Raw genomic sequence first — 24,901 nt, 5'->3', positions numbered from 1 at the left:
CCTATCTTTGAACACAAAGCACTAGTTTGTTTTGTTTGTTTTGTTTTGCGAAGCTATGAAAGGATGAATAAGATTTTCTCATAAAAGCTGTCGACGATCCAAACAAAGTGCAAAGTGTTTATGAGAAGCTTCACAAAACACTTTGTAAGAGTCTCATACATTTTGACAGCAGCTTCCCTACGTTAACTTATTGAGTGATAAACTTAAAAAGAAGTATTGAAGCTTTGAAGTATGTGTGTATGTTCACATTTACGGTCCTTTAATCGCGGTGGTGGGCGACGCTTGCTTGTAATCGCAGGGTCACTGGTTTGAATCCAACCTGAGTCATCACCCATGTGGGATTGAGTCCCTTAACCCTAACTACTTGCTAAGCTTACCAACATGTGGGACTTGTTGCCAAATGCTAAGCTAACTAAGGTTGCTACATGTTCAACACCACAGTTTAACAATAACTGTAATAACTGTAACCACCTGACACCCCCCCCCCCCCCCCACCCCCCCCCCCCCCCCCCCCCCCCCCCCCCCCCCCCCCCCCCCCCCCCCCCCCCCCCCCCCCCCCCCCCCCCCCCCCCCCCCCCCCCCCCCCCCCCCCCCCCCAAACCAATTCCTCAATTGTCATTTGTTGTTTTCTTTCTTTTTTCTGCTTGTGTTGTTATTTTTCTAATTATGTATGTTTACCTATTTTGCACTATTATCCTATGTTAGTATTTGTATTACTTACTCTCTGCTCTGATAATGTATTTACTGTATTGCTGAAAACATGAATTTCCCCTCTGGGGATTAATAAAGGTGTATCATAAAAGATTGCTACATGGTCGAAACCTATGTTTAACCAAAAGTCTGCACACATTTACGTTCAGGAACCAATTGCCTTTAGCTTTAGCGACCAACAGCTTTAATGCCATCCTAGAGGAAGACCAAGTTTGTTTACTTGTGTCATAGATGAAACTGAAAATGAGATTCAGTTTTTCTTTTACTGTACATTGTATGATAACATAGGGAATGTTCTCTTCAAAAAAAAAACATCTCAATTTACGTAGATTTTTTTTATTGGTTAGATAATTATGAAAAATTAGGTGTTTTCAAGAAAGGAACCTTTGTTATGTCAGATTTATTTGGAAAAAAGACAGAACACATTATTTAAGATTGAACTGTGCCAGGAGCCTGCAACTTTGTAATGTTAGAAATATTAATGTAACCACTGCAACTGAACTTTTCAGTGTCTTATAAGCCCATGAGGGTTGGGCACATTGTGTGCATGACACGAAAATCAATTCAATCATTCAATCAATAAAATATTCTATTCTATTCTCTAAATGCTAAGATGACCAAACATGGGGACTGGCCGGTACATGCTAAGTTATTTATTTAGGGTTTATTTAATAAGAACAGGTACTAATACATTGACTGTAAGTAATAAACAATTCATTTTATTTTCTTTATCTGTGTCCATTGTGGATTGTGAAGTCACTCTGTTATCTAAGTGGAAGTGGGACCCATGTCATTCTGTGCCATCAAACTGAGACTTCTATCATTTTACAAAGTAGAAGTTTCCCATCATATGCATCAACACATATTCTCAAATGTACTGATTGAGGACTGAGTACAGTGTTTTTCTTAAGTGCTTAACAGATTTTTTTTTTTTTTTGCGTGACTTTTTGAAAACTAAGTGGGAGTTCAGGATGAATGCTAAGTATTTCTCCTTTGTCACTTGTTCAAGAGGATCATTTTTAATATAGCAATTGTTTTCTTTGTCTTTAAAACCAGACAAGAGTTGTTGAGACAGGCTGATATCTTTTTAGGTTGTAAGTTAAACTTTTTCTGTAATAATCTCACAAGTTTTTCCAGATGCATTGATCTTAGGCTATCATAAGGACAAACCCCTCGGAGATTATTGGTTCACCAACTGGAAGTATTAGGATCCAGAATACATCCTTGAGGGACCCCAGTTTCTGTGTTTTGAAATGGTGATTTTATATCATTAATCCCAACACACGGTCTTTAAATATGAGTTCAATCAGATTAATCAGTTTAGATCAATTAAACCTTGGGAGTTTTAAAATCAAAGTGATGTGATGACACTTTTAAATCCAGGAATACTGCACCCTACTATATTAACTTCTCCAGTGTTTGAGGTTGTCTATTAATAATAGACAGCTGTTTCTGTGGAGTGATTGTATCTGAAACCAAACTGTAATGGATGTAAACTGTGGTTTGTCTCAAGGTAGTCTAACTTTTGCTCTGCAACAATATTCTCCAACACTTTGGATAGAAGTGGAAGAAGATTAATTGATCTGTTGTTTCACACACTTCACACAGTAACTGAGTGTTTGTGTACTGTCTCTTTAAGACAGTAAAACAAACAGTCTGGACATTTTGTGTTTATTACATGGTGTCAGAAGTGGTCTGTGTTTTGCAAAGAGTGTAAATCATGGCAAAATTCAACCCACTGGAAGGTTTCAGCTTTGATAAACTGATTGACTGGAAGAGAAGGTTCGAGAGATTTCGGGCGGCGACGGAGCTCAGCAAGAAGTCCGGGAAGTACAAGTTTGTTCTTTGATTTATGCAATGGGAAGTGAGGCGGAAAATATCTTTAAGTCCTTTACTTTTACTGACCCATCACACCAGAATAATTATTAGATAGTGATGGATAAATTTGACGAGTATTTCTCCCCACGGAGGAGCATCATCCACCATCGAGCACAGTGGCCCGGTGAGCCGGCAGAGCCATTTATAAGGACTCTTTATGATTTATCTGAGCACTGTGAGTTTGGGGAAAGTAGAGATGAAAACCGACCGAATTATGGTGGGTATCAGAGATAAAGAGTAGTCTTGTAAGCTGCAGCTCATGCCTGATCTTACTTTGGCACGGACGATAAAGTCTGTTCGCCAGTCAGACTGTGAATAAGCAAATTAGTGTGCAGGCAGCAGAGGCTGGGGGAGCCAGAGCAAATGTAACAGAGGTGGCAGGGCAAGGAGGAAGAATTGTAAATGGCAGCGCGACGTAAAGAAGGGAGGAAATACAAGGCTGGATGCAGATCCATGCTGGAGTCCCCAAGCTATCCGGGAACTTGCTGCACCAGATGACGTCCATGGACTCAAACATATCCCCTGAACTATCTTGGTAAATACGTGCCAAACCTGTCAACAGTGGGTCAGCCACTGTACAAGTTGCTTAAATCCAAGACATCGTGAACCTGGGACCATGCACAACATGCAGCTTTAGAGAAGCTGAAAGAACTATTGATTACATCGCCTGTGTTAGCCTTTTATGATGTCAACAGACCCACCGCAGTGTTAGCCGACGCAAGCAGCTACGGGCTGGGTGGAGTGCTGCTCCAGCTTCATGGACATGACTGGAAACCGATCGCGTACTGCTCTAGGAGGCTGGATGATTCAGAAACTAGATATGCGCAAATAGAGAAGGAATGCCTGGCGAGTGTCTGGGCCTGTGAAAGGTCTGAAAAATATCTTTACGGCCTTGAGAGTTTTGAACTTGTGACAGACCATAAGCCCCTGGTCCCACTTATTAACTGTAAAGATTTAGACAATGTCCCTTTAAGGTGCCAGAGACTTATTATGCGACTGATGCGCTTTAAGCCGGTGGCTACATATGCTCCCGGAAAAACTGTTGTTGTGGCAGACACACAGTCTCGGAGTCCACTGAGTTACACACAGGATGGAGAGGAGAGACACTCTGAAATTGAGTGTCACTCTGCAGCAGTCATGGACAGCATCCCAGCAACTCCACAAAAGATGAACTGTATCTGTGCAGGTTCTGCAGTTGATGAGGAACTGCAGACTGTGATCAGGTACATTACATCAGGATGGCCTGGACACGCACATCGAGTACCAAGCAACATTAGAGAGTATTTCTTTATTAGAGGTTTAACTTTCACAGTATGATGGGCTGGTCATCAGAGGTAACCGCATAGTGATACCAGAAATGCTGAGGGCAGACATCTTTGATCAAATACATGATGGACACCAAGTTGGAACACAAGGTCGAGTCATGTCAGTCGTGCTGTGAGTTAAGGAGAGCTCATCAAAAAGAACCATTGATCTTTTCCCCCGCTCCGGGAAGACCATGGCAGCGCATAGCTCTGGAACTATGTGAGTACAACAAACAAAGCTTCCTTATCATTGTGACTATTACTCTAAGTACATCGAAATGCTCAATACGGCATCCCAGAGGTCGTCGTCACGGACAGCGGACCTCAGTTCACGAGCACTGAGTTTTGAATCCTTGCCTGAGAGATAGACTTTAAACATGTTTCCTCGAGCCCACGCTGTGCACAAGGTAACGGTCATGCAGAGAGGGCTGTGCAGATTGCAAAGCGTATATTAAAACAGAAGGACCCTCTCATTGCATTAGTGTGTTATCGGTCAATGCCATGCAGCGTGACAGGGGCCAGCCCAGCTGAACTTCTGATGGGCCGGAAAATTCGAACAACATTGCCCACCCTCGAGAAAAATCTACGACCTTCGTGGCCTGACAAAAACGCATTAAGCAGAAGGACGAAGCTGAAAAGAAGAGGTAGGCGTTTTACTACAATAAACGCCATGGTGCTAGAGCCTTGTCCCAACTTCGGCCTGGTGATGATGTCTTCACCAAGCTGGATTACCAAAGATCCTGGACAACTCCAGCAGTAGTGGCCAGTGAGAGTGTCACACCTCTGTTCCTACATCATCCAGACACAACACAACAACTCAGGGGGTGAAGAGCATACCTGTCAAGTTTTGGATTTAAAATAAGGGAAATTGTCAGGCGCCCGCTGCGAGCCGTCCCCTACCCAACCAAGTTTCAGTATCCCTTATATTTTAAGATAGGTGTACAAGAAATCTAAAATACCCACTTGTCAACCACTTTAAATACAATTATGTGATTAGAATCTGGTAGGCTGACCTTTATTAACATTGAAATGCTGTGAACATTCGTACTAGGGCTGAGTAATATGGACCAAAACTCAATGGACTCCGAAAGTATTTTGATACATAATAAGCTATTATATATATGTATATATATGTATATATATATATATATATATATATATATATATATTTGAAATATTAGTTTTCTATAGCACCAAAATAGAAAACTCGATACATCTTGAATCTCGATATATCGCCCAGCCCTAATTCCTAAATTATAAAACAGCCTAAATAAAAACATAAATGTCTATATGAAGCACGTGTTTATTTAATATACTTACTGTTTATATACAAGTCAACACATTGCATATTTACTGTTAATTTCACATTGCTTGTCTTTAAGTTAGACTTATTAGAAACATTTGTTGCAGACTTTACATTCTTTAACACTTTTTTAAGCAGTGTATTTGTGGAGCTTGTGATTGGCTGATTTTTCATGGTGACTTACGTCGTTTCTTCCTCTGTGTAGATGTTAAAATCTCAGTTATTAATCTAACAGAACATGTAGCTGTGTCCCATCCTGCTGCTCTTTAGGAAGATAAACTCTCCGTCCATTTCACAACGTATTTACACCAGTTCTTTTTTTTTCGCCGGAACGTCTCATTCATCATATCTTTTCTGAGTTGTTTCTGGTTCGTTGCCGCCGTCGACACGAATCTCGCGAGAACTGCCACCCAGGCCATTTCAAATGGCAGTTCTCTCGAGGCTAATGACGGCTTTCAGTTTAGTAAGGCATCTTTAATTATTATTACATTAAAATACGGGATATTTACAGGAAAATACTAATACGGGATGATGGCGGGAAAGAGGGGTAAAGAGCGTTCGGAAAGCGTTCTGTACGAGTGAAGCGTGTTTGAGCAGCTAAAGATAAAAGGTCTTATAAAACAAACAGTCTGGACATTCTGTGTTTATTACATTACTGGTTTCTGGTATTGTGTTCCTACCCAGTTTCAGAAGAAGAAGAACATTTACCATCTGTAATATGTGAAAAACAAAGATTCATCTTCAAGTTTCCTTCTCCCTCACTTGGGAAAATACACGTTAGGAAGGAATATAAAATGGACGCTGCACAGATGTTACACTTCTCACTTTGTACTTTGTGTTTTTCCTAAAAGTGTTGCTTGAATGAAATGCTTGAAAATAATATGATAAGATCTTCATCAGGGCTTCTCTACTTGGATGTTTCAATCTAGATAAGACAATCCATATTCTCTTTGATTGGGGATTGTAGCCCTGTGACTGGCTGCCTGAGGTCACTAACTCCGCCTCTTCCAGGAAAGCCGCACAGCTCGCGCTTTGTCTGTAGCTTTGGACCTCTGTTTTATCACCCAGGTTTGATGAGAGCAGCAGCTCCCGACGGACCAGTCCAACACCAGTACTGGGACTAGCCTCTGGTCCCAAACATAGCAGCAGCAGTCATTCCTGAAGGCCTGTGTTCCACCTGCTCACAGCTTTAATCAGTCCCTCAGCATCCATCCCATGACAGGAACAGAGCTCATTTCAGTGTTCACATGACTACAGATAAAAGATACATTGATATATAATACTGATCGGCATATATTATGTAGATAACATCAATGGCAGATAACATAAAGAGTTATGATGGTAAAAAGTTTGCTACTTAAATGTGGAATTGCATTAAAAACCATCACTGCGATGCTTTGGTCTTCAGTGTTTGCTGAGACTGCTACACTAACTCAGAGAATGCCACACATAACTCAGAGACTGCTACATGTAGACTCAATAATCGATGCATGTAGACCCAGACCTCTTTTACTGGGGCATGTGCCCCAGTATAAATAAACTGCCCCAGTATCAGAGGTGGACTGGTCATCGGAGAACCTGCAGTTTTCCCAGTTGGCTCATGCGGCAAGAGTGGAAAAAAAGCAGAAATAACTTTCGGCACAGATGTTTACGTGTCACCTCCAGCGCAGTGTTTCCCATACACTGACAGACGTTGGCAGTTCAAGACTTTCTATTTTGAAACAACAAGTTTACAAGACTGTAACTAGGACCCAGTGGGATTTTCTCTAACCTGTCTACTCTGTCTGACCCTTTACCAGTGATTCGTCCTCAGATTGTCCCCGATTGTGTTGGGACTCAGCCAACGATGGATGGGAGGTGGAGGACCATGGAGGCGCTGCTCCTTCTACTTTTTGGACTCCTGACGTCAGCACTGGACGTCCCCCTGGACTGTAAGTCACAATGAGCCTCAGAGACATTTTTACAAATTACATATTAATTTCAAAACAGTGTAATTTGTTCCCTGCTGGAATTTTTATGCATATGTATTTTTTTTATTAATATTTTTAATATTAGAATGTATTACAAAATCAGCATAGCTCACAGTTTTGATGCTACACTGATCAATTTAGATAGAGAAGAAAATGTGAATTGTTTAGATACTAATCTAAAGAATACAATAAACAAAAATGCAAAAAGTAGCTGTTAAAAATGACAATACATAAAAAAAACAAAAAAAAAACAATATATAAATTAGTGGGATCGGTTTATCAAGCACCTGTTACCAATTTACATGATGAAATTGGTTTAAGAGATTTTAGCACAAACTTCTGAAAGATGAGTATTATTTCTTATATTTTAATGGAAATAAATTTTACTTGTTTTTCTCTGTTATTACATTAAATAAATTGATTATTAATATATATTTGGCAAAGAAATACGCCCCTTCACACGCTCACTATAGCTGCTGTTGCCTCCTGGTGGTCACAGAATGTGACAGGCTTGTGCGTAACAGCGACCCTCCAGGACTATTAATGTGTCTCTCTGCTGTCACACTCTGCTCTGTGTCCTTTGCTGATTCTGGGTCAAACTGAAGTCCGGGACAGATGTAAGTCTCAGACGGACGCGTGCCTCTGCACTGATTTGGTGTCCATATTTTCTGCCTGCTGTGGTGCACTGAGTGATTTGGTTCCTGTGCTTTCTGCTGCTGCGTGGCTTCAGTGTGTCTGAGGAATGTTAGGAGGAATGTTCCCTGCATGCTTTGATTCCCACACGTCGTCTGTGTGTATGTTTATGTGGAACAACACAGTGACACAAGGTGTGTGTGTGTTCCCTCAGTGCCACAGCCGCCCACGATAACACACCAGTCGCCCAAAGATTACATCATTGACACGAGAGAAAACATCGTCATCCAATGTGAGGCCAAAGGAAAACCTCACCCTAGGTCTGTCTGTCTGTTTGTGTCTATCTGTGTCTGTCTGTCTCTGTATCTAATGGTCCGTCCCCTCCTCAGCTTCTCCTGGACCAGAAATGGGACTCATCTAGACCTGGACCTGGATGCTAACGTTAGCATGAGGCCACGCTCTGGGACGCTGGTCATTGACATCGGCACAGAGAAGGCGGAGCTTTATGAGGGTGTTTATCAGTGCACGGCTCGCAACAAACATGGAACGGCCGTCTCCAACAACATGATCGTCCGACAGTCCAGTGAGTGCCCACTGCTGCTTTGTCTCATAACAAATACTTAATAATTATCATCATGATCATCAATTCTCAGCTTATTGTTAAACCAATGTCTCCGTCTCTGCCAGGGTCTCCTCTGTGGTCCAAGGAGAATATCCAGCCAATCGTGGTCCAGGAGGGCGTGTCCTTGATGTTGCCGTGTCGACCACCCGCTGGCCTTCCTCCTCCCGTCATCTTCTGGATGGACAATAGTAAGACATTTCCTGTCTTCTGTGTTTTATGGGCTGTAAGTGCAGTGGACAGGAAGAGCAAGGGCAGGACAAGACAGGACAAGACAAGCAAGGACATGTCAGGGCAGGAAAAGACAGGAAAAGGCAAGGAAGGACAAAATAGGCCAGTACAAGACAACAAAAGACAAGGCAGAACAAGACAAAGAAGGATAAGACAGGAGAGGACAAGACAAGGAAGGACAAAATAGGGCAGGACAAGACATCAAAACACAAGGAAGGACAGGTCATTACAGGACAAGACAGGACAATACAAGACAAGGAAACACAGGACAAGGCAAATCCATAATAGGACAGACAAATTAAGACAGGAACAGTCTAATACAGGGTGTTAGACAGTCTGTGCTGCAGCTGTTAAACTCTGACTGCTTTCAGTTTTCCAGAAGCTGCCTCAGAGTCAGAGGGTCTCTCAGTCCCTCAACGGAGACCTTTACTTCTCCAACGTCCGTCAAGAGGACTCAAGGAGTGACTACATCTGCTACGCCCGCTTTCCTTACACCCAGACCATCCAGCAGAAGCAGCCCATCACCGTGAGAGTCCTGGACAGTAAGTGCAGTGTTTAGTGTGAACAGGATAGGGACTATGATAGTTGTGTGTGAGGTTATGGTTCAACTGTGACAGATGTTTAGGACAGATGTAGCTTCATCTGATGTGTGATTTGATTGTGTTGTGATGAACAAGAGTTTACATTAATGTTAGCACTGAGTGACACCATTAAAGAGTCATCAGTTATAGCCATGTCTAGTTGGAGTGAAACACCCAAAGCATTACGTTTTTGTGTTGTCTTTAAGGTTCCACTCACGTTATGTTGATTTGTGTGATATTCTGTTGTGTTGCCTTCACTGACAACGCTTCATCTTTTGTTGTTCTTCAGTTTGCACTCGCTAATGTGTTTATTTTGTGTTTATTTTGTGTGTGTTTTTCTGTTGTGTTTCAGTGGACACACTCAATGACACAATGGCAGATTTGTACAATGACACTGATTTATTCAGTGGTGAGTTTGGGCTCCCTCTGCTGTTCACGTCCTTAGATGTAGAAATCCAACCCTATTCCCTCCCTCCTGACACACACACACACACACACACACACACACACACACACACACACACACACACACACACACACACACACACTTATCTCACAACTTACCTTAATCTGTCTAACTTAACTTTAATCAACATTACTTAACTTATCTTGACTCATCTTAACTTGTCTAAATTGATTTTACTTAACGTATCTAAACCCATTTTGTCCTTATATTTTCTTTAATAAACTCTCCTGGGTTTTACATCATTATTGATGAACAACTTTCATTGATGAGACTCTGCTGGTCACCCTCATATTCCACCATCCCTTGTTTATTTATTCATTGATTTGTTTTTTTTTTTTTTTTTACTATTTATGCACCGTTTAGCCTGGGTCAAATGTAGAAGAAAGAAAAAACATGAACTGTTGGTTTAGAACAATAAAGGAAAAAAATATATATATAATCTTGATAAAAGCTGCTTTTGATTTTAAACTAGTCCCTTTAATCACACCTCTGAAGCGAAGCTGTTCAAAGGTTGTTTGAGGCCCATGATGGGCTGTTTTTAAGGAGGAGTAAAGGTGAGCTCTTTAATCGAGAAGCACATGACTGGATCAGCAACTCCTCCAGTCATACTTTTAATAATAATCATGATTTTAACTAATGTTTCCAGTGTTGGCTTCTACCACATTAAAACTTTACCAAATGTAACCTTATCTTACGTCTTAACTTAAGTCACTCTGTCCGCACCAGAGCTCACATGTTTTATTGTATCTTAAACATCTGTACGAAAATCTCCAAATCCTCAGCTGAGAAGCCCAGAAGGGGACTAACACTCTCCATATGCCACAATTCCCTCATTTGCTCTCCTCATTTTCTATTAGGTTCGTGATAATGAAGCTTGTTTTAATGTAAAATAATTCAGAAAATAAAAGCTGAAGCCTTTAAAGAGTCTTCATAAGAGACATCATCATCATTCTCTTATTTTTATTGTGTGGTGTGTGCGTGTGTGTGTGTGTTGCAGATGCTCCATCATAGGAGCGTAGACCATACATTCCTGCTCCCCTCCGACTCTTCCTCCTCGGTGCAGGTTTTAAGAGGACAAGTGTTGGAGATTGAATGCAATCGCTGAAGGACTGTGGAGTCCCATTTAATACAACATTAAATATGATGTTATATTTAATATACGTTGATTTATAATGTTATATTAAATTAACATTGATATATAATTTTGTAATGCAAAAAAACATGGGAAATGTCTGCTGCAGCCACATAGAAATCTATTTAAAATTATATAACAAACATTAACAATGAAATAAATAAAACTATGATGAAATTCCAAACACAGCTGAGTGTAGTGTAGTCAACTGAAAACCAATTCAGGTGTGTACGTATTTGGTCTCATTAGAAACAAAGGAGTGGCTTTTGATTCTTTTTCCTTGGACTAAGTATATATAAGAGCAGTGGGTGAGGGTAGAGAGAGAAGAGTGGCCAGGAGAGGAACAGGAAGACCAAAGAGCTGTGCTCTGATGAAATCAGGGCCACAGTGATTGACAATATGCTAAATCATGGACTTTCTATAGAGGCTGGTGTAAAGGTGCAGCCAAACTTGCAATCATTCAACAGTTGCATCAATTATGAGAATTTTCCAGCAAAACAGATTTTCCAAAATAAAGTATCTATATATATATATTATTAAAGTTACAAAAACGCCCTCGCCAGAGAACCACATAAGATGTGACGTGGATTGAAATTGTATTCTGCCTCTTGAATTCTGAGATTCAGCATTTTTTTGTTTGGAGTAATTAATTATCTTTTTGTAAGGTCCTGAAGTACTTGCAAAAGCACAAATGTCCTTCCTGTAAATTGTTTCAAAACATCTTGTTTGCAACATATCACTACATACATTTAGAACCATCAAAGTGCAAAACATCTTGTTTTATAATAAAATACTGATTACCTGCCAATAATCATTCAAGATTGAAATATAAGATGTATTTTATGTAATGTTTCTTTGTTGTTAGTATTTGTAGTTCAGTGTGTTTCCACAGTCAGATTATTTGCTAGTGTTGTGGTTTAATGAGCTTCTTTTGAGGCGTGTATGAATTGTTTTGTTGGTGAGAAACACTGTTGGGGATGAGAGTAACTGTTGAGCTGAGATGCCTGATGGATATGCAGGATGTGGTTAAGAGTTTTAAACATGTGACTTCAGTTTTGACAATGCTTGTTAGCAATTGAAAAAACTGTAATGTGAAGGAAAATTACTACTGATGGTGATGACAATGATGATGATAATGATGATGGTGTTGTCCTCAGACCGACTCCTGAGGTGTCTGGTCGAAGGTGAGCGGGGAGTTTCCAGCTTCTCGAACATTTTTCCTTCATTACAAACAAAACTCTGAGAATCACAAACACGTCCCAGTCCGATGACGGAATCTACCGCTGCACCGCCAAGAACAAGATGGGCTCAGTGCACAGCAGCATCACCGTCACCCGTGCAAGAGTGTGTCTTTGTCGTTGTCTGTGTGATTGTAACCGTCCTGTGTGGTCTATGTGTGAGTATAATGTCTGTGTGTATGTGTAACTGTGTGTGCGTGTGCGTGTCTTTTGCAGCGGCTCCATACTGGGCTTAGTGGCGCTCCCAGGAATGTGGTCTTTGCTCCGGGTGAGAGTGGTGTTCTGACCTGCAGAGCCACAGGGATCCCCAAACCCATCGTCACATGGTCGGTGAACGGCGTTCCCATCCATGGTCAGTCTGTCAGTGACACAACACAACGCACATCACAAACACACACACACCGCAGCATTTTTCTTCCCAGGAACTATCTATACTCCTCCACATATATAAAGTTCCCATGTATGTATGTGTGATTACTTCCTGTTTTTTCTGTGACCTTCTTAGACTCTCCCGAGGATGTGAGCAGGAAGGTGGAGGATGACACCATCATCTTCACGGAGGTGCAGAGTGGCTCCAGCGCCGTTTATCAGTGTAATGTGTCCAACGAGCACGGATACCTGCTGTCCAACGCCTTTGTCAGCGTCATCTGTGAGTTCTGCCTTTCTTTGCTGCTCCTGCCTTCTCTCCCAGACACCAACACCACTCTTTCCTGTCCTCAGCCGAGCCGCCCCGAGTGCTGACGCCGGCCGACATAGTTTACCAGGTGATAAAGAACCAGCACGCGCTGATCCACTGCTCGTCTTTTGGCTCGCCAGTCCCCAAAATCACTTGGTGAGGTCCAGGATCCTGGTTTATATCAGTGATGTTGATAATGACGATAGAATCTGGTTTTCAGGTTCAAAGACAGCCGCTCCAGCACCCTGGACGGACATCCGTACGTACTTCACAATAACGGCACTTTGGAGATTCCAGTGGCTCAGATCAAGAACTCTGGGAAATACACGTGTGCAGCCAGGAACACTCTGGGAATCTATGAGAACCACGCGTACCTGGAGGTCAAAGGTCAGAGTCCATGGGTTACAGTGTGGTACAGACTGAGCAGACTAACTATATCTCAGGGACGTACTGACTCTGTTCCTCTCAGAGCCCACGCGGATCCTGAAGCAGCCGGAGTACCGGGTGGTGCAGAGAGGACGGACAGTGGTATTCGAGTGCCAAGTCAGCCACGACCCATCCCTCGTGCCCACCATGATGTGGCTGAAGGACGACGGAGAGCTGCCTGATGACCAAAGGTCAGAGGGACTAACAAATAAAATGAATAGATTATTATATTAAATGGGTGGTATTATGAAAAAATCTCTTTATAATAGTTTTGCTATAGAGAATACATTCCTTTAACCTCATTCAGAGGGCCAAATTTGAAAAAGTTCTGTTTCCTCCTCCCTTGCTATTCCACATTTTGAAAAAAGTCAGCTCCAAATGGGCAAGTTGGATTTTTGCTCCTCCTACCCTGCATAAGCTGTGAGCTCTTCCCTCTCAAACTACCTTCACAGGTAAAACAAACATGACGAAGGCAGGTTGATATCACAGTTAATATCTTTACATTCAGTATGTAGATCATCCAAGCAACAGCGTGAGCGCTCACAATCAGTTTCACTTTTAGTACCCGTTCTACCGCCTCGTATCGCCCTTATGGGATGATCTGACGTGTTTGTAACCCAATGCGTTGCAGCTAACCTTTCTTGCAAGATAGTTATCCTGGTGTTCACAAACACCAGAATCCATCTTGTCCTCTTCCCACCTTTGCCTTTTGAAACCGAACCGAACCAATTAGAACCAATCATGAGGCAGTGTTGTGGTTTAGGGTGGGATATCGGGTGTGACGAAGGCAGAAGCCGCCGAAGCAAAACATTTTTTTTTTTGGCTGAAAACAATAACAAGAGTGTGTGGATACACTTGATAGCAAAAGATAATCTCTATGGTAATCAGCTGTGGCGTGGAGTCGGTGTCCTACAGACACGCCTGCTCATGCGCATGCATAAAGGCCCAAAAAACAGCCTGTTTTTAGGAGCGGTCTGAAAGTGACTTTTCAGAGGGCTAAAGCTCCAGAAACAGGTGTGTTTGGGAAAATAAACCCTCTATGTTGTTGGGGTTCTTAGAACAATTGGAGATGAGTGAAGAATAGCATAATACTGCGACTTTTCATTGTAAAAACCAAAACATAATTGAAAAGAATAATAGAATTAGAGCTGCAGTGTGTGATTTGAGTGGGGGGGCGTTTTCTTCTGTGTGTATTCATAGATTCCTATTGGACGATGACAGTTTGACTATCAGCGAGGTGACGGAGAGCGACGCCGGCGTCTACCATGCATCGTCAACACCACGCTGGATCTGGACTCAGCCAGCGCCCAGCTCACCGTGGTCGGTAAGGTCGTTCTCAGGGTGTTTTGTTAACAGTGCTAGCCCAAAAAAACAGGCTGTGAGCTTCCTTTACTGCCCCCTGCTATTTGAGAGTAGAAGAGATGGCACAATGTAATACAGGACTATTATTATCTCTGAAAGTTGTGCAGTGGCCGGCCAATATTCCCTCCAAACAGCTCCTTTCCATGACATGTTCCCAGGTGATGGATAAGGAAGCTGAAGGGAATATGAAGTAGCCATTGCACAGATTGTTCCTCAGTTTAGGAAGTGTTTATCAGTGTTTGTGTGTTGCCACCGTTGTGTTGGAACAGTCGTGTGTGACCAAATCCCCTTCCTCTCTCACTCCTGTCCCGCCCACCCTGACAGAGGCCACACCCCCTCCGGCTTTCGTCTACGGTAACACTAGCATGTTCAACCGATCCTGCGCTAGTTTTTCAAGGACGCTTCAGTTTGAAACTGCATGAATTCTTTCAGTTTGACTGGAAACTATGTTCTTGTTTTAAAGAAATCTGCTCGATTTTATTCCCAGCATGCATTTCACTGCATCAAATCAATGCAAGCATCAGCTTTTATTTCTTTTATTTCAGTCGTCAACTTTTCAACGCAGAATCTTCTTCATCAATCTGTATACATACTGTATATAGATTGATGACATATACTGTGTACCTATTTATTATGTCTATGTCTGTGTCTATGTACTTCTATGTCTATCCATCTATATTTCCATATCTATGCTGTATATGTATTTATTTTGCTCTATACATCTATATATGATCTTCTATGTCTGTAAATTCATGTTTATAAACTATATTTCTATATATCTATCTCTGTCTATGTGTCTATTTATATATATGAATATGGATTTAGAATATAGCTATATCAAAATATCTACATATCTTTTACGAGATCAACTGTATTTATAGATCTATTTCTACATCTATGATCTCTGTCTTTCCCACAGTCTTTAATTGTTGTCACTAAAACAAAAGGTAAACATGATCTACCAGTTAGTTCTATAATTTTACTGCTTTCAAACTCTTTCGATCAAATACTTTTAATATTATGTGCTTGTGTTCGTGAGTGAAAATCACGCTGACATTCGTGCTATAAATATATAAACACAAACTATGCTTCACTTCTTCATCATCACCCACTGACGTGCAGAGTGTCTGTCCTTTAGATTACTGTGCTGTGTGTGTTTACGCTTGTGTTGTTGTGTTTACGCTTGTGTTTGTTGAGTGTTTATGGTTGTGCATTGTTGTGTCAGAGCGTCCAGCTCCGCCCACTGACCTGGAGCTGACGGATCAGAGGAAGAGGAGCGTGCAGCTCACATGGACTCCAGGAGACGAGAACAACAGCCCCATCCAGAGTAGGACATAGACCTTGTCACATAGATTCTTCATATGCTTTTTATTGCAAGCTCAGATCAGAAGTCAACAACATTCAACTAACAATTACCTATATATCATTATATCTCTATATTTCTATATCCCTATATCTATGTCTCTTTTCGCTACATCTATAAATCTCTATAATGCTATATCCTTTAATTTAATTTCATATTAATATTTGTATTATATTATTTTTCATGTTTTACTGTAATGTACACTCATATTTAATCCTTCTTTAATTAACAGTCTTTTATTTAATTAAGTACTTTTTTCCTTTCTTTTCTTTGTTTAGTTTTGTGTTTCTTTTTTCATCTGCAATATTTCTCAGGCCTCTGTCAAAAAGTTATTTCCCCCTGGGATCAATAAAGTACATGATTCTGATTCTATAACTCCATTACTCTATATCTCTATTGCTATATTTGTAGATCTCTTTATTACCATATTTCTTGTTCTTAACTCTATATCTAAAATTCCATTTGACGCTCTAATATTTCTATGTTTATCTGTAAATCTATATTTATGTGTGTTGTGTTGGTTCCTACAGAGTTCCTGGTCCAGTACGAGGACTCACTGCACCACCGAGGACACTGGCACAACCTGACAGAGGTCCCAGGAACTAGAACAATGGCACACCTCAAACTGTCCCCTAATGTGCCACTACAGCTTCAGGGTGCTGGCTCTAAATGGGGTAGGCCAAAGCCAGCCCGCATTCCCTCCCGGGTCTACAAGACGGATCCAGCAGGTAAGCACGGAGCGGAGAATCTGTGAGTCCCTGTAATTAGGTTCTTCCTATACTGCGATGCTGATGTTTGTCCTTTGGATCTGTTCTTCAGCTCCCGACCAGAATCCGAGTGAGGTGCAAGGATTTGGGACCAAACACAACAACCTGGTCATCTCCTGGAAGGTGAGGACACACTTTGATCCATGGAGAGAGAAGCTTTGGATCTGTGAAGGTCTCAGTTAACACTGTTTGCCTCATCCCTGTAGCCACTGACCAGGCTCCAATCAAATGGTCCTGGGCTTCACTACAAGGTCATGTGGAGGCAGAATGCGCCGGTCAGTGAATGGACCACCGTGACCGTCGCCAACAACTCCAAGTTTACTGTGTCGGAAACGCCAACGTTTGTCCCGTATGAGCTCAAAGTCCAGGCTGTCAATGACATTGGATCCGGTCCAGAGCCCAACATCGCACACGGATACTCAGGAGAGGACTGTGGGTCAACACACACATGCACACACACACACATGCACAGACACACACACACAAAAGGCATACACAAAAAAATACACACAAAGATGAACACACACAGAGACATAATGTGATGATGGTGTGTCCTGTGCACAGTGCCCGTGGCAGCTCCTGAGAACGTGCGTGTGGACGTGTTGAACAGCAGTGTGGCGGCGCTTCACTGGGACGCTGTTCCTGCTCCGTTTATACGAGGACACCTCAAAGGCTACAAGGTAGGTGTGGGCGGAGCTAAAGCTTGTCATTCAATCAGACAAAGATAAAAGCTGTTGATTGTTTGTTAATTAGACGAGGAGGAAGACACACATTTACCATCGGACATACAACATGACCACACAAACGGACAAAACAACAAAAACACAGGACAACACATGTATGCATGTGTGCGCGTATGTGTACGTTTGTGTGTGTGTATGACTGTGTGTGTATGTGTGTGTAGGTCTATTACTGGAGGAAGTCGACTCTCCCACAGGCAGCAGCCGGTCATCCTGAGCTTCACTGGAAATCACTCCCACGGCCTCCTCCTGGGCTCCGCCCCTTCAGCCTGTATGACGCCAACGTCCCGAGCGTACAACGGGAAAGGAGAAGGACCGGCCAGCCCCACGCTGACATTCAGGACCCCCGAGGGAGGTGAGCTGCTCATTGACAGGGGACTGACACCACTGACAGACACAGACAGAAACTAATGGAGACTAAGCCATTGTCTTTCTGTTTAATTTAATTTAATGAATGATATTTTGTTGGAGGTAACCCTTTAGACATATGATGTACATGTTATGAAGACCAGCAGGTGGTGCTGTATTTGCCGTCCCATCATATGTATCCAAAGCAGTCTGTGCATTATCAGAGCATACAGCTGCTACACACTCACACAGTGATGTCATCAATACTTTGTTAATGTGTGTGCGTGCCCAGCTTCACTCCAGCTCTGGTGTGTGTGTGTGTGTGTGTGTGTGTGTGTGTGTGCATGTGTGTGTGTTCAGTTCCAGGCGCTCCTGTTGCTCTTATGGTCTCGAACCTGGATCTGGACTCTCTGATGCTGGAATGGAGTCCTCCCACAGAGCACAACGGAAACATAACAGGATACACACTCCGATACCAGCCAGGTGAGGAGCCTCTTTCACTGTTTACACACACACACACACACACACACACACACTAATGTCACATTCTACTCCCAGAATGAACAACTGTTGTGTATTTCTGTCTCCGTCCGTCACTGACACCCTGGCCTGCTCTCCTCACATCCCTGTTCATCCCGCTCTCAGTCATTAACTCCAGTGCTCTGGGCTCGGAGGAGGAGCTGGCTCTGCCGGCCAATGAGACGTCAGTCACACTGCTGCAGCTGAAGCACAGCACACGCTACAAGTTCTACCTTCAGGCCCAAACCCGGGCGGGGCTCGGCCCGGTCGTGTCTCAGGAGGCCGTCACCACGCTGGAAGAAGGTACGCCCATTTATCACACACACACACACAACACACACACAACACACACACACACGCACACGCACACACACACACACACACACACACACCACACACACACACACACACACACACACACACACACACCTTTAAAGTAAGCTACCAGTATTACTGATTTGAAAGTGTTTTTTTTCCAGTTGTAGTTTACCTACGTACATGTGCACAGCACTGCCCCCTGCAGGGAAGCACATGTACAGCCAGCTTCCTGTAGTGAACTGTAGTCATATTTTCAAAAGGCAGCTATGGGTCCGTCACATGCTCACAGACACTGTGTGACTGTCCCACCCTCCTCCTTTGTGTCTCTGTGTGTCTCTGTGTGTTGTCTTCATGTCTGCTGGTGTGTGTTCACAGGGGAAACTCGCAGTTCTCTTCCTGTGACTTGGTCTCCTCCTGCTCATCCTGCAGAGGGTGATTACTCTCTGAACATTTCACAAAGTTTATCATGTCAAACTAAAAAGTATTCGCCCTCCACTATCAACAGTTTCACTTAAGGATGCACCCATCGCGCTTTAGGGCTTTGACAGTTTTTCTTTTTAAAGTGTTTGGTTTTAGTTTTTGCTTTTACTAGTGTTTATTTTAACAGTTTTTCTTGTGAGGAACTTTGAGCTGCTGATGGCTGAGTGAGGGATCTGTGCGTGGGAACTCAGAGGGCGAATCCTTTTTGGTTGCAGCGTGTGCACTGATGACGGCGTTTGAAGCTTTCTGTCGGCACAACCTGATGGTTTCCCTCTCTCTGTGTGCTCAGCGCGGCCGACCAGTGCTTTTGGGAACATTAACTCGTCAGTGGGAGAGGATTGGGCTGTGATCAGTTGGGAGTACTGGGGCTCGGAGAAAATCCTTTACGTTGAGTACAGAGAGAGCCACAGTAAGAGAGCTAACACTGTGTGATGGTTGATGTGAGCAGTGACACTCTGAGTGTGTGGAGGCGGAGTCAGTGAGCTCAGCTCCTCTCACGCCGTCCCTCTGCAGGTGGAGAGCAGCAGTGGTTCAGGCAGCAGGTGAATGGCTCTCAGAGCACGCTGCTCAAAGGCCTGAAGGCCGGCCTCTCCTACAGGGTCAGGCTGACCCACGGAGAGCCACCGCACTCACAGGAGCTCCTGGTTTCAGTGCCAGGTAGGGGGCGCCACAGGTCCAAGGACAAGTCTAGACTGTGCAGAGTGTGTAGTGTGTGTGTGTAGAGTGAGTAATGTGTGTAGAGTATGTATTGTGGTGTCTGTGCAGAGTGTAATGTATGTAGAGGATGTGTAGTGTGTTCAGAGTGTGTAGTGTGTGTAGAGTGTGTGTGTAAAGTATGTTTAGAGTGTGTAATGTGTAGTTACTATAGAGTATGTATAGAGTGTGTAGTTTGTATAGAGTATGTGTAGAACGTTGTAGAGGGCGTAGTGTATAGTGTGTAAAGAGTGGGCAGTGTGTATAGAGTGTGTGTGTGTGTGGCAGCATGTGTAGGCGTGTTTCATTCATTAATCTTAGGGTTAGTGGATCCACTGACACTGAGCTGATCTCACCTAGAAACATCTCTTCATGTTGTGTGTGTGTTCCTGTGCATGTTTGTGTGTCCTTGTGTGAGTCTGTTGCTTAACGATCCCCATGAGCTGTCCCTCTAACAGACTCAGCAGTGCGACCCATGCTAATCACATGACTTTAACCACCACGTGTGATTGGAGCAGCCATTAGGAGACATTTACTAAACTCTACAAAAAACTAAACCTTACACCTATGGGACCATGAGGAGTTTGCATGTTCTCCAAGGCTTCAGAAACAGGCTGTGTGTTATCATCCATTGGAAGATTATTCATTCTTCACAAATCCTTGATTTTCTTCTTGAATGTCATCAATGAATGAGTAGTTCATTGGTCCGACTGTTTTTATGGAGGAATCTGATCATTGGACATGGATTATCCAATGATCAGACTGGAACAGCCTCTTACCACGATGACGGACTAAACCAGTGACGCTGTTGAGGTTAACTGGTCTCTTGTCTGCATTCAGCCGTGGTCAGCAGGCAGGTGGACATCGCCACTCAGGGTTGGTTCATCGGTCTGATGTGTGCCATCGCCCTGCTCATCCTCATCCTCCTCATCATCTGCTTTATCCAGAGGAACAAAGGAGGCAAATACCCCGGTAAGACATGACCACACACCTCCATGTTTGTAGTCCTGTCTCCTTGTTTGCAGCACAATCTCTTCCATGTTTGTAGTCCTGTCCCTTTGTTTGTAGTCCTATCTCCTTGTTTGTAGTCCTGTCCCTTTGTTTGTAGTCCTTTTTCTTGTTTGTAATCCAGTATTCTCCATGTTTTTAGTCCTGTCCCTTTGTTTGTAGTCCTATCTCCTTGTTTGTAGTCCAGTCTCCTCCATGTTTGTAGTCCTGTCTATGGTTGTTGTTTTTGCTGTTTATTATTATTGTTATATTAAGTAATGAGTTTTTCTTCAGTTAAAGAGAAGGAAGACGCTCACACAGACCCAGAGTTTCAGCCAATGAAGGATGAGGACTGTGCATTTGGGGAGTACAGGTGAGATCATGTGATCCAGCCCAAGGACTGCCTCCTTCAACACTTTGTCCAGCTGGCCAATCACGTGGCTCAGAGTTAATGGAAACAGCACAAGATTTATTTTTGGTCTCTGGGACTTTTGTGTGTTGGATTCAAAGCAGGACATTTCTGGTTTCAGAAACTCACGTGGTCAGGAATAAGTATGTGTGTGTGTGTGTGTGTGTGTGTGTCTTTGTGTGTGTAGGTGTGTGTGTCAGTGAAAATGAAGAACTTAAATTAGAGGGTACATTTGTGTGTCCTCACTGTGTACTGTATCAAATGAACACACACAGTTATTCCTACATATAAACACATGGCTTTATACACATGACCTAATTACTATATATCTACCTAGACATGCACACACACAGACGCAGAGATCTAGAATATATGTAGCGGTGAGGAAGTCACTGTGGAGAAAACTGATTCATGCACGGCTCATGTCATCCATTCACCTTCATTTGCTGCCTCTACTGGGAACACTGGAAACTCTCAGTGTGTGTGTGTGTGTGTGTGTGTGTGTGTGTGTGTGTGTGTGTGTGTGTGTGTGTGTGGTGTGTGTGTGTGTGTGTGTGTGGTGTGTGTGTGTGTGTGTGTGTGTGTGTGTGTGTTGTGTGTGTGTGTGTGTGTGTGTGTGTGTGTGTGTGTGTGTGTGTGTGTGTGTGTGTGTGAGTTCCTTTGCTTGCTGCTTTCAGGGGAAATGGGGACATCACTGTCTGTCACAGCTTCCTTCTGTGTGCTGTCTGTCTGTCTGTCTGTAGGTCGGTGTGTGACAGTCATCATGTGATGATGCTTCTTTGGAAGAGTGTTCATGTTGACAGCAGACGTTGTTTAGTTTCTAAATCAGTGGAGCCTAATCTGAGACCTGAAGCTTTTATTTTGAAGGTGTCTTTTTCTTTGCTATCAAACAGTTCTTTTCGTATTGACCAACTGATTATAAAACTATGATAAAGTGAGTTTAGTATTATATTTTTTTTAATCACTGATTATGATTAGTGAGAAATGATTATTCACTTTTACTGTGAAACTATTCTCTGCACTTTGAGCCATTCCCCTTTGGAGGAGCAGTAGACCAGTAACGGCACTGCAACTCTTGTAACGAGAAATAATTTAGAAAAAAAAGAAAAATACCTTTGTAAACAGAATTGATCATTTGCATTCCCCAAGTGTGAAGAATATCAAACTACAGCCTGCAGGTAGAGACAAATCCCATCACAGAACCAGGCCTGGCCCACAGGTGGCATCAGACCTATAGAACATGATGTAATGTGTTCTTTATATTTGCTGCTGGTTACATCAGTTCATGCTTTGGTTTGCAGCTGGTTTTTATTCTTGTTCAAACTGGATTAAAAGGTTTTTAAACTGGTTTAATAATAAAATTACCATCACTTAGAGCAGTGCATTTTTAACTTTGAACTGGTTTGTAGTTTGTTTTCAGCCTCTGTATGCTGGTTTTAGACCATGCTGGTGTAGCTGTTCTTACACTAGCACAGGGTGTCATGGAGCAGATGAAAAAGTTGTGAGTAATTTTATTATGAGTTTCATTAACAGCTTTATATTTATAGATCAAATAGACTCTAAATGTGCATCCACACATAAATTAAGAATCCCCTTCAAAATAAAACCACAAAAGCAACAAGCTGAGACCCTCCACTGATTCCTACTTACATGCTCAGCTCTGATAGTAAAGGTATTCTGTCCCAGTTTAACTCTGACGTCATGAACACTGCTCTGTAAAAGTGTCGGCTCCATTCCACCATAACGCCTGCATGTGGTTTTCTCCTCCAGTGACAATGAGGACCATAAACCTTTACATGGCAGCCGCTCACCGTCCAACGGGACGGTGCGGCGGGATGACAGTGACGACAGTTTAGTAGACTACGGAGAAGGCGGAGACGGGCAGTTCAACGAGGATGGATCCTTTATCGGACAGTATAGCGGGAAGAGCACGAGCAGGGACGGGGACTCTCAGCCCTCCCCTATTACTGTCATCAACTCCCTCAACAGCTTTGTGTAGCACGCACACACACACACACACACACACACACACACACACACACACACACACAGTGTACAGTGTAAATAGAGTAAGCACAGAGTTGTACGCAGCTTTGGTGCATGTGTTACTGCTTTAAATCACTGCATGGCATGTCACGTCTATCAGTGCGACAACAACAACAACAACATTGAAGTCAAAGAAATAGCCCTGAAACACACAAACAAGCTTCCTTTATGATGAATGTCTGTGATTGATGAACTTTTTTCATCATTGAATGTTTTTACATCAGGGGTCTCAAACTAAAACTGTCTGAGTGCCAAAATAATTCCACTCATCACTTTCAGGTGCACAAAGGACAGTCTGACCTTTTCTAAAAGGAAGGATGTGAAGTTATTTTTTAAAATAAAGCAAAAAAGGTGAAGAAAAATAAACTTAAATAAAACATTCAAGATGAATTTTAATTACATTGTTTTGTTTAACTGAGATTAAATATTGTACGTTTCAATTAAATTACAGAAAAATGCAAGAAAAAACTTCTGATAAATGTGAGTATTTTCTTTTTATATTTGTTTTTTAATAAATAAAAATTGTATGCATTATTAAATGAGAATATACTTGATTAGTAAATGAATATGAGGCTCAAATTTTAAATATTAGGTTTGTTTTTCACCCACAGAAGCAGAAGTTTGACTATACGGATGAACAAAAACACAAATGCAGCATTTTTTTAATGTAATGTTTATCCAATGACACAAATTTTAAAATCAAACATAACAATATTACATAACATAACGCTGCTGTTATATAAAAAACATGCACATATAACAGCATTACATATAATGTTTTTATATATTAGTTGTATGTATATTTCAGTCAAACCTCTCATATGAAGTGCCTTTTTATTAAAAACAGCAACTTGATCAATGAGAGGAGAAACACACACACACACACACACACACACACACGCCTGGCTTGAATCCACAGAGAAGTTAAATTGAATTGAGCATAAAAATATAAGGTTTGCATACGGATGTTGGAGATGATATGAGATACGTGTGTGTGTGTGTGTGTGTGTGTGTGTTCAGGACACTGAACTTGCATCAAGTTGAGTGTGTAAAGCTGTAACTTTGTACATAAACTGTGTGATGGACAAACTGTGATGGCTCTTGTAACAGAATGAGGAGCTTGGAGTAGAGCAGCCACTCCTCTGTGTTTGAAGGACACTGTGTGGTGTGAAGCCCCCTGGTGGACAACTTGTGGAAGGTCAAGGACGCTCAGGACAGATTAAAGACTCTGAGCTGTGACAGGACTTTGACGTCACTTTTTCAGAAAGAAGAAGAAATCAAGTAATGGACGAGGAACTGTTTTATTGTTTGTTCTCTCTGCACAGAATGTGGATATTTGGCTTTTTATATTTGCTACTAACAAACCTATTATTTGCTTTTATTTAAGTTCATAGTGTGAAATGGATGAATAAAGTTTTTCTCTTTATGTCTGCACAACAGAGACTCATTTAAACGTTCATAATTCATAAAAAGTCAGGACTGTACCACCAAAAGGCCACAGAGGTGTACACCAGGTGGGACATTAGTTGTGATTAATAAATCTTTTTTATAAATAAATCCTATATATGAGAACCCATTCACAGGATAACATGATGACCAGTCTAACTCTAACCAGGGTTGGAGTCAGTTAGAATTGTAATTATGTAATTAATTAGTCATGACGTAATTATAACTGTAATTGGAAAAAAAAAAAAAAAAACA

At 42.2% G+C, this 24,901-nt stretch overlaps 1 pseudogene; it reads left to right on the top strand.

The window, feature by feature from the left end:
• The window catches only part of LOC114465133 (neuronal cell adhesion molecule-like), a 28,048-nt pseudogene extending 3,422 nt beyond the window's left edge, over positions 1 to 24,626 (top strand).
• The last annotated feature ends 275 nt before the right edge of the window (positions 24,627 to 24,901 follow it).

This window comes from Gouania willdenowi, chromosome 6, assembly GCF_900634775.1.
Source record: "Gouania willdenowi chromosome 6, fGouWil2.1, whole genome shotgun sequence".
Lineage (NCBI taxonomy): Eukaryota > Metazoa > Chordata > Actinopteri > Blenniiformes > Gobiesocidae > Gouania > Gouania willdenowi.
The sequence above is the reverse complement of the archived record's forward strand: the minus strand, read 5'-3'. Positions and strand labels throughout refer to the sequence as shown.